The sequence below is a fragment of the Rhodamnia argentea genome, chromosome 3, assembly GCF_020921035.1.
Source record: "Rhodamnia argentea isolate NSW1041297 chromosome 3, ASM2092103v1, whole genome shotgun sequence".
NCBI classification, from domain to species: Eukaryota; Viridiplantae; Streptophyta; class Magnoliopsida; order Myrtales; family Myrtaceae; genus Rhodamnia; species Rhodamnia argentea.
Window position 1 is genome coordinate 18,283,247 of NC_063152.1, and position 9,138 is coordinate 18,292,384.

Sequence of the window (9,138 nt, forward strand, 5' to 3'; positions counted from 1 at the left end):
CTTGTATCATCCGGGTAACGTGAATAAGGTTATGGATGCCATGAGTAGAAAATCGGTGATTGCTCAATTACGTATTTATGAGTAGCATTTGCTTGAGCAAGTGAGAGACTCGGATTTCAAGTTAGAGATAAGCCGCTTGTCAAGTCTTGTGGCTACGTTGAGGATTGAACCAGAAGTGCAAGCTAAGGTGAAGTTGTTGGAGTCGTCCAGCCTTGCCATTCAAAGAATCCTTCAAGAGGACTCAACGAAAAGAAGAGCTGATTTTCAGGTAGACGATGATGGGATACTCAAGTTCCGAGGATGTCTATGTATCCTCGCCGATGAAGGTCTTAGGGAAGAAATCTTGTTGAGAGCACATTACGGTAGCTACGGTATCCATCCGGGTAGTACGAAAATGTATCAGAATCTAAAGCAACATTTCTAGTGGAATGGATTGAAGCGGACATAGCCAAGAATGTGGCCAAGTGTTTGATTTGTCGGCGGGTCAAGGTGCAACACGGTAAGCCTGGAGGGTTGTTGCAGCCGTTACGGATCCCAGAGTGGAAATGGGAGCATATCACTGTGGATTTTGTGATGGATTTGCCAAGGAGTCGAGAGGGTCATGATTCAATCTAAATTGTGGTCGACAAATTGACGAAGTCGGCGCACTTCATTCCTGTGAAAAAGGACTTCATTTTGGATAGATATATAGAGTTGTATGTGAGGCATATTGTGAGGTTGCATGGAGTGCCAATGACGATCACATCGGATCGTGCTCCAAAGTTCGCTGCCACGTTCCGGAAAAGTCTATAGATTGCGTTGGGAACAAAGCTGCGATTCAAGACGGCATATCACTCATAGACGGATGGTCGACCCGAAAAGATGATACAAACTTTAGAAGACATGCTGAAGGCATGCGTTTTGGATTTCAAGGACAGTTGGGAGGAACAGTTGCATTTGATTGAGTTCCCCTACAATAATAGTTTTTAGTAGAGCATTAAGATAGCGCCGTTTGAGGCATTGTATGGCAGAGTGTATAAAACACTAGTGTGTTGAGATGAAATGAGCGAAAGGAATATCACCGGCCCCGAGTTAGTGCAACGGTCTATGGAAGCCATTAAAGTGATCAGAGATAGGTTGAAGACTACTTAGAGCTATTAGAAGAGTTACACAGATAGGAGGTGTGGGCCCTTGGAGTTTCAAATGGACGATCATGTCTTTCCGAAGATGTCGCTCATGAGAGAGACATCTCGTTTTGGCAAGAAATGGAAGTTGAAAATGAGGTGTTGGACCGTTTGAAATTTTGGAATGAATTGAAAATCTGGCGTATCGTCTTGCGTTGCCGCCAAGACTTGCTCAAGTACATAACGTGTTTCACGTGTCGATGTTAAGGAAGTACGAGCCGGACTCGCGCATGTACTAAGTCATGAGGAGATTGAGCTAAATGAACGAGCATCATACGTGGAGCGTCCAATCAAGATCGTGGATAGGAAAGACCAAGTACTTCGGAGCAAGACGATTCGGTTGGTCAAGGTGATTTGGCAACATCATGGGACTGATGAAGCTATGTGGGAAAACGAGGAAGTCATGAAGAGCAGCTATCTTTATTTTTTTGGGAAGTTATAATTGTACTGTAATTTCGAGGACGAAATTTCTTAAGGTGAGGAGAGTTGTGACGCCTTGGAACCTCGACGTCTATAAGATAACCGAACTTAGTTTGGGTCTAACTATGAATTCCAATTTGTTGTATAAAATGAGATTTTGAAGATTTAAGTGACGATGGTTGCATATTTTACGAGACATAGGTCAGAATAGATTATGCTTCATTAGTTCAATTGGCGTGTTTTAGAATCAAGATCCGCGCACCCGAGCCTAAGCCTGATCGAACCCGGCCCGTGAAAAGAGCAAAATACCCTCGGTCAATTGAGCTAAATATCCAACCAATCCTAAAATATCGAGTGACTAAAATGCCCTTGCATTTATGCATAAAATGCCAAAGAAATTCAAATCCTTGTGGACCCCCTTCATCTTTTCCCATACAAGTCAAATCTTCACTTTTTCCCACCAATCAATCACATCACCAACCTCTCTCCCATCACACTCTATCTCTTCCTTCCTTCTCTCCTCTCCCCTCATGCCTTTTGCCCCATGCGGACGACCACTCCTCCTCTCCTCCTTGTTGCCGTGCGACCACCACATCACCACCGCTCTATGGCCACTCCGTCCACCCGCCGCCTCCACGCAGTCCACCTCGCCACTAACTCCGGAGTCGTTGCATGCATGAGTCCCGAGCTCGTCACCCTCCACCTCCATCTCTCCTGGCTCCTTCTCGGCTCGGCTATCCTACAGCTCTACACCCGCCTCCGCTACCTGTTCTCCGACCCTCAGCCCCGAATGCTCATACATATATGCTCAAATACTTAGCCTAAGGTCGTTTTCATGCTAAATCATGCAATTTGATCTTATACGTGGTCTCATGAATGCATAATTTTATTGAGTGACATTTCAAGCAATTTGAGGCGTTAACCTCCAATCGAGGCACCCATGACAATCACCAGTCAATTTCGGTGTACAAATCCAACAATTCAAGAGACGATTAACCAATCGAAGCTAGTCGATTTCGATAACAATTTCTAATCCAAATGACGGTCAATCGTGCGCTTGTCCCTTACTTATCGCTCGCTTGTGATCAATTAATCAAAATAAATTAATTCTAATCATCAATTAGCCACGAACGACCTAGCTAATCGACTAACTTAACTAATTACGGTCATTTAAGCTAAACTACGTCTCTATCAAATCCTACCGTAATTAAACTACATATACATCCTAATTAGCTAATTAACCTAACTCCAAACACAATTAGCGTCCAAACCGAGAGATATGGGCTAACTCACAAATTGAACTAGCTCGGGCGGTCTCGGCGATGGCGATGAACTCGGCTCGACTAGGCGATTCCTTGGCGAACACACGGTTACCCTTGTCATGACCTAAAATTTAGGCTAACGGATTATCGGGTTAATTAAATCAACTAACCTAATTCGGACCCTTCCAAGTCCTACCGAATCGCAACTTAGGTTCATTCATGAGAAAATATTTAATCGGAGCCGCCACTAATCATTTACGGTAGGTTGATTAGAAACCTATATAAAATAGCGGGAGAACTATTTTATCTCTACGAACCGGAGAGAATGAGTCCGGGGACTTGGTTACGCTAAAAAATAACTCCCTTTCCGTACCGATTTCATGAAAAAGCCTTTCCAATTGATGTGAATTTGATGATTAATTAATTGAAAAAGTATGACATGAAGACCGTATATTATGCGCCCATAGGATGATTTTTTTTGGTATTTTCGGTAATAAAAGAAAACATTCAAAAGCAATCAAAAATTTGAAAAAAATTAAACAAAAATGCCCATAATATACCTTTAATTTCCAATTTTTCCGAAAATTCTCTCATTCCCAAAGATTTGGGCTAGAGCGAGATTTTATCCGCTACATCCTCGAGGATTCAAGCCAATATGCAGATGTGTATAGAAAAACAACATCCCTTTTGCCGAAGGGCGTAACACGAATTTCTATACTAAATCACTATCTCATTCCACGAAATCGTAGCTAAGGCGTGTGATTTATTTTTCCGATGGGTCTAGGCACAAAGGGGAGCATAAGATAAGATTATCTCTAACACTCAAATATCATCGGGAAAATCATGAGAGGATAAGATAAGATATAAGCCAGAAAAAACAATCCACCTAACTTGCATATCGGAGATAACGATCGAAATCAGAAACTTATCAAAGAGCAAGCTAATCATCATCCAATTAAAAGATGCTCACTTATTAGATAAGGTTTGGTTCAATCAATTATTATCCACATCATGAGATTAGATAAATTACCAAAGATAACATGATCATCCAAATAAGGTAAAAATCAGGACAAAATTCATCCACCAACACGTTGGATTCGGATAAGCAAGCTACCTATATGTCGAAAAGACCATGCTCCCGTTAAAAATTCTGATTTTTTATTCAAATGAATTCACTCAATTAAAACTAGTGAATGATTCTTATATGAGAAAAAACATGTTCCAATTGAGTTAAGTCAATTCATAAAAGTGTAGGGATTCCACCAGTTTAATGAACAAATTAGGTTTGCAAGAAAATCATCCATCCATGTAGTACTCATGGCTTAATTCTGGAATTTATCTTTAGAATCAGATTTTTCTTTTGCCTAAAATTCTAATTTTTAAATCTAATCTACCTTGATCTACAAATCGTCAAATAGGTTGCTATTTTGAGAAAAGAATGGTTCTAAGTTTATTTTATCAATTCCCAAAAGATCACTACACTATTCAACCAATTCATGAACAAGTTTAAGAGAAATCGGACTTTCATCCATCCAAAGTTCAACTTTCGATCCCTCACAAAAAAAAACTTCTTCACTTTTGGTCTAAAAACAAAATTCACGCATGATGATGCCGGAACATTCAGCAAACTATGAATGAATTATCACCAAAAGTTCAAGAGAACGTACCTTTTTCAAGCAATCTTCCAGCAAGAGTACACGTTGATGTTTGAGTCCAAAACAGCCTTTTCTTTCACCGGATTTGTGCACGCCTAAACCGAGTAAGCTAACACGAGAATGTAACTTCGTCAAGTGCCGAATATTGATCAAAGTGAGGTCAAATTACCGCTTGAACAGAATTGATTTTTGTGTTGAACCGAATTGAACAGCAGCTGGGGGCAATCTGGTTCTCGGCGTCTTGAACTACGACAAACGTCGGGAATGCGGAGGGGCGAAGCACCGAACCGAGACAGCTGAGCGGTGGTGGATTAGCGAACCAAACAGGCCGCGGGGATGTTGGTGAACAACGGCAAAACAAGGGTAGCTCGTGCGCGGGGGGAAAGCTTCGGCTAGGGGATTGCCTCTACCACAAGGGAGACAATCGAACCCTCAATCTCTCCGCACAACTCTCTACTTTTTCCGCAAATCAATAATGGCTCTTAGAAGTGCTGCAAATTTCAGAACGTCGCCCAACCTCTTTCAACGTGAACGAAGCCTTGTATTTATAGAGCTTGTCTCGACAATCCTAGTAGGAGTAGGAATCGATTTGGATCGTCGGATAAAGAGTTTTAGCTAGAACAGGATCTAATGTAAGCCTTAGATTTTAAGAGTCCGCATCCACTAAAACTTTCTGTTATTTGCAGCCAAATAGTGATAAAATTTTAGTTAAGATAAGACTCTTTTAATAAATTTTGAATTTTGACCTTAAAAGAGTCCTAATCTAGCTAAACACCTATTAATTTCGGCCAAAGCAGATGTCATCATGGGTTGATCAAAATTCCCTCATTTTATGGGCTACCTCACGTAATTTCAAGGTCTTTGGGCCTTAATTAATTCAACGAGTAATAAACTAAAGGCTTTAATGACCAAAAATGTGCTAGATTAAATTCAAGATAACATCCAAGCTACAAGTAAAATTTGGCATCCCCATTAATTATATGACCAAATCAAAGCAATTCGTAGGCCTGCTTTGTTTAGGAGTGTCAAAAGCATCTCCTTACTTGCACAAAGAAAAACCACCTGCGGCTCCTACACGTTATTCCTCATATGTCCTTACCTCCTTTTCTTTCCATGGTAATCCCTCTTGGACACATAGCAACATAGAGATCATTCCTTGTGACCCTAAATAAATATGCAATAACCGATAGAAAATAAATATGCAATGCATGGAAAATTAATTTTTGTGAGAACTATGACCAATTCTCATTTTATGATTAAATGAACGATTTTCTTAAAAATCAAAATTTAGGTATCAACAACCCTCAATTCTCGATTCCTCGGGCTTCAAGGCTTGGTCAAGGGTGGTTGGATGAGGCGGCGACACTTCGGGACAGCGATACCGGGCTCGTGAGTGACGGCTAGTGGTCGCCGATAGCTGAAACAGTGGTGGCCGGTAGCAGAGCAGGGGAGCACAAAATAGGGTAGGGTGTCGGGAGTAGGGGAATGGCGGCGTCGGAGTCGATTTGAGAGGGCTTGGACCGTCCAAGGTTGAGGGAAAGGTTAGCCAAAGTTGGGGGGCCTTCGGGGTGGTTAATGGTGGTGGCGATGACGAGGGCGGACTGCCGGAGACAGTGGAACAGAGGCTCGGGCCTAAATAGGGCAGGTGGGTCCGAAATATGAGAGGTGAATTCCGAGGTTGTTTTGGGCTCTACCGGTGTCCAACTACTTCCAAAGGCTTCGAGGCATAATGGTGGATCGAGGACGACGGCCGAGAATTGTCGGATGGAGGTGGACCTAGGTTGAAGGCGGCGAAACAGGCGTGACTAAGTTGAGGAACCATAACATGGCACGCTAGTTGTAAGAGCTGCCCATGGTGGTCCGACGGGGTACAAACGGCGGGATAGGGTCGAGAGGGTTGTGGTGAGGGCGGAGGACAACGACGTAGTGGCTGGTGATGGTACGGAGCGGCAACAAAGGGTGTCAGAGCTCGAGCAGCCCACGAATGTTGAAATGGAGTGGAGAGTAGCGGGGGCTGATTCGGGGTCTTAACCAACTTGAGTTTTCACTGTTTAGGTTCGGTCAAGATTAGGCTTAGACGCAAGGAATTAAATCTTATAACGCGGCAACTAAGATTTTCGAAACCTAATCTAAACCGAACGACAATTCAGGAATCATCCAAATAATTGTCAATTACGTCCTTATGATCCAAAATTTTGTACAAACTGAAATTTAATATTAATCCTTTTTTATTGAATTCGGGCTCTTTACAAGGATCTAATTTCAAGGGAGTCACAACTCTCCTCACCTTAGGAAATTTTGTTCCCGCAATTTTAGCACTATTACAACTCGTCAAAAACATAAGGATAGCTACTCTTTATGACTTCCTCATTCTCCTAGGTAGCTCCTTTAGTTCCATACTACCGCCAAACCACCTTGACTAATGGGATCACCTTGTTTCGGAGCACTTGCTCTTTCCTATCCACAATCTTGACCGGACGTTCCACTTACGCAGTTTGCTCATCCATTTCGATTTTTGTATAACTTAGCACATGAGTAGGGTCACATTCGTACTTTCTCAACATTGATACGTGGAACACGCTATGCACCCGAGCAAGTCTTGGCGGCAATGCTAGACGATAAGTCAAATTTTCTATCCGCTCCAAATTTCGAAAGGCCCGACATACCTAGGGTTTAGCATCCATTTCTTGCCAAAATGAGATGTCTCTCTCTTAGGCGATACCTTTAGAAAACATGATTGCCCACTTGAAACTCCAAAGGTCTACGTCTCCTACCGGTGTAACTTTTTTGGCTGCTTTGAGCGGTCCTCAGCCTATCCCTAATTACCTTAACAACTTCCAAAGACTGCTCCACTAACTCCGGACTAGTGATCTTCCTTTCACCCACTTCATTCTAATAGACTAGCATCTTGCATGCTCTACCATACAAAGCCTCAAATAGTGCCATCTTGATACTCTGGCGATAACTGTTGTTGTAGGCGAACTCGACTAAATGCAACTGCTCTTGCAATCCAAAATACAAGCTCTCAGCATATTCTCTAGCACCTGAATCATCCTTTCGGATTGGCCATCTGTTTACGGGTGATAGGCCGTATCGGATCGTAGCTTCATTCCCAAAGTAGTCTGCAAGCTATTTCAAATGTGGCAGTAAACTTGAGATCACTATTTGAGGTAATCGTTACCGGCACTCTATGCAGTCTTACAATATGCTTTGCATACAAGTACGTATATCCGTCCAAAGCGAAGTCTTTTTTTACTAGAATGAAGTGCGCTGACTTCGTCAATCTGTCGATCACGACTCGGATTGAATCATGTCATCTTTGACTCCTTGGCAAACTCATCATGAAGTCCATCATGATGTGCTCCCATTTCCACTCCGGAATCCCTAAAGGCTACGGTAGTCCTCCAGGCTTACGGTGTTTTGCCTTGACCTGCTGACAGGTCAAACACTTAGCCACATGCTTGGCTATATCAGCTTTCATACCATTCCACTAATAATGTTGCTTCAAATTCTGATACATCTTCATACTTTCGGGATAGATACTATAACTGCTGCGATGTGCTTCCGATAAGATATCCTCCCTTAGAATTTCATCGGTTGGCACAACCGGATATCCTCGAAACTTCAGTATCCCATTCTCGACCACTTGAAAGTCGACCCATCGTTTAGTTGTATCCTCTCGAAGGGTCTTCTAAATCATGAGGTCCGTTGATTGTAGGGTCTTAATTCTGGTTTGTACCTCCAGCTCGATCCTCAATATAGCTACAAGACTTGACAAGTGACTTATTTCTAACTTGAAGTCCGAGTCTCTCACTTACTCAAGAAAACGCCATTCATGAACACGTAATTGAGCAATCACCGATTTTTAACTCAAGGCATCTGCAACCTTATTTGCTTTACCCGGATGATATAGGATCTCACGGTCATAATCCTTAAGCGGCTCCATCCATCGACGCTACCTTATGTTCAACTCTTTTTGAGAGAACAGGTACTTCAGGTTTTGATTATAGGTATACACATGAAAATTTTCCCCGATCAAATAATGCCTCTAGATCTTCAAGGAGAATATGACCTCGGCCAACTCCAGGTCGTGCGTCGGATAGTTCAACTCATGGGGTCTTAACTGGTAAGATACATAGGTTACTACCCTTCCATGTTGCATCAAAACACAACTAAGACCTCTGAAGGACGCATCACTGTAAATCTCGAACCCTCTAGGACCGGACGAAATCGATAACACAGGGTCCGTAGTTAGCTTATGGTTAAGCTCTTAAAAACTACACTCGTACTTGTCTGTCCATTCATGCTTCACATCCTTTTTCAGCAGCTTAGTTATAGGCGAGGCTATATCTGTGAACTTCTCTACGAATCGCCTATAATAGCTTACAAACCCGAGAAACTTCTGATCTTTGTTATTGTCATCGGTCTTGGCCAATTCTTGGCTGCCTCAATACCTTCATAAAAAACCACATGGCCAAAGAACACTATGCGAGCCAACCAAAACTCACACTTACTAAACTTGGCAAAAAATTGGTGCATTCTCGGAGTCTCCAACTCTATCCTTATGTGTTGTTCGTGGTCCTTAGAACTCTTTGAGTACACTAGGATGTCGTCTGTGAACACAATTACTACTTGATC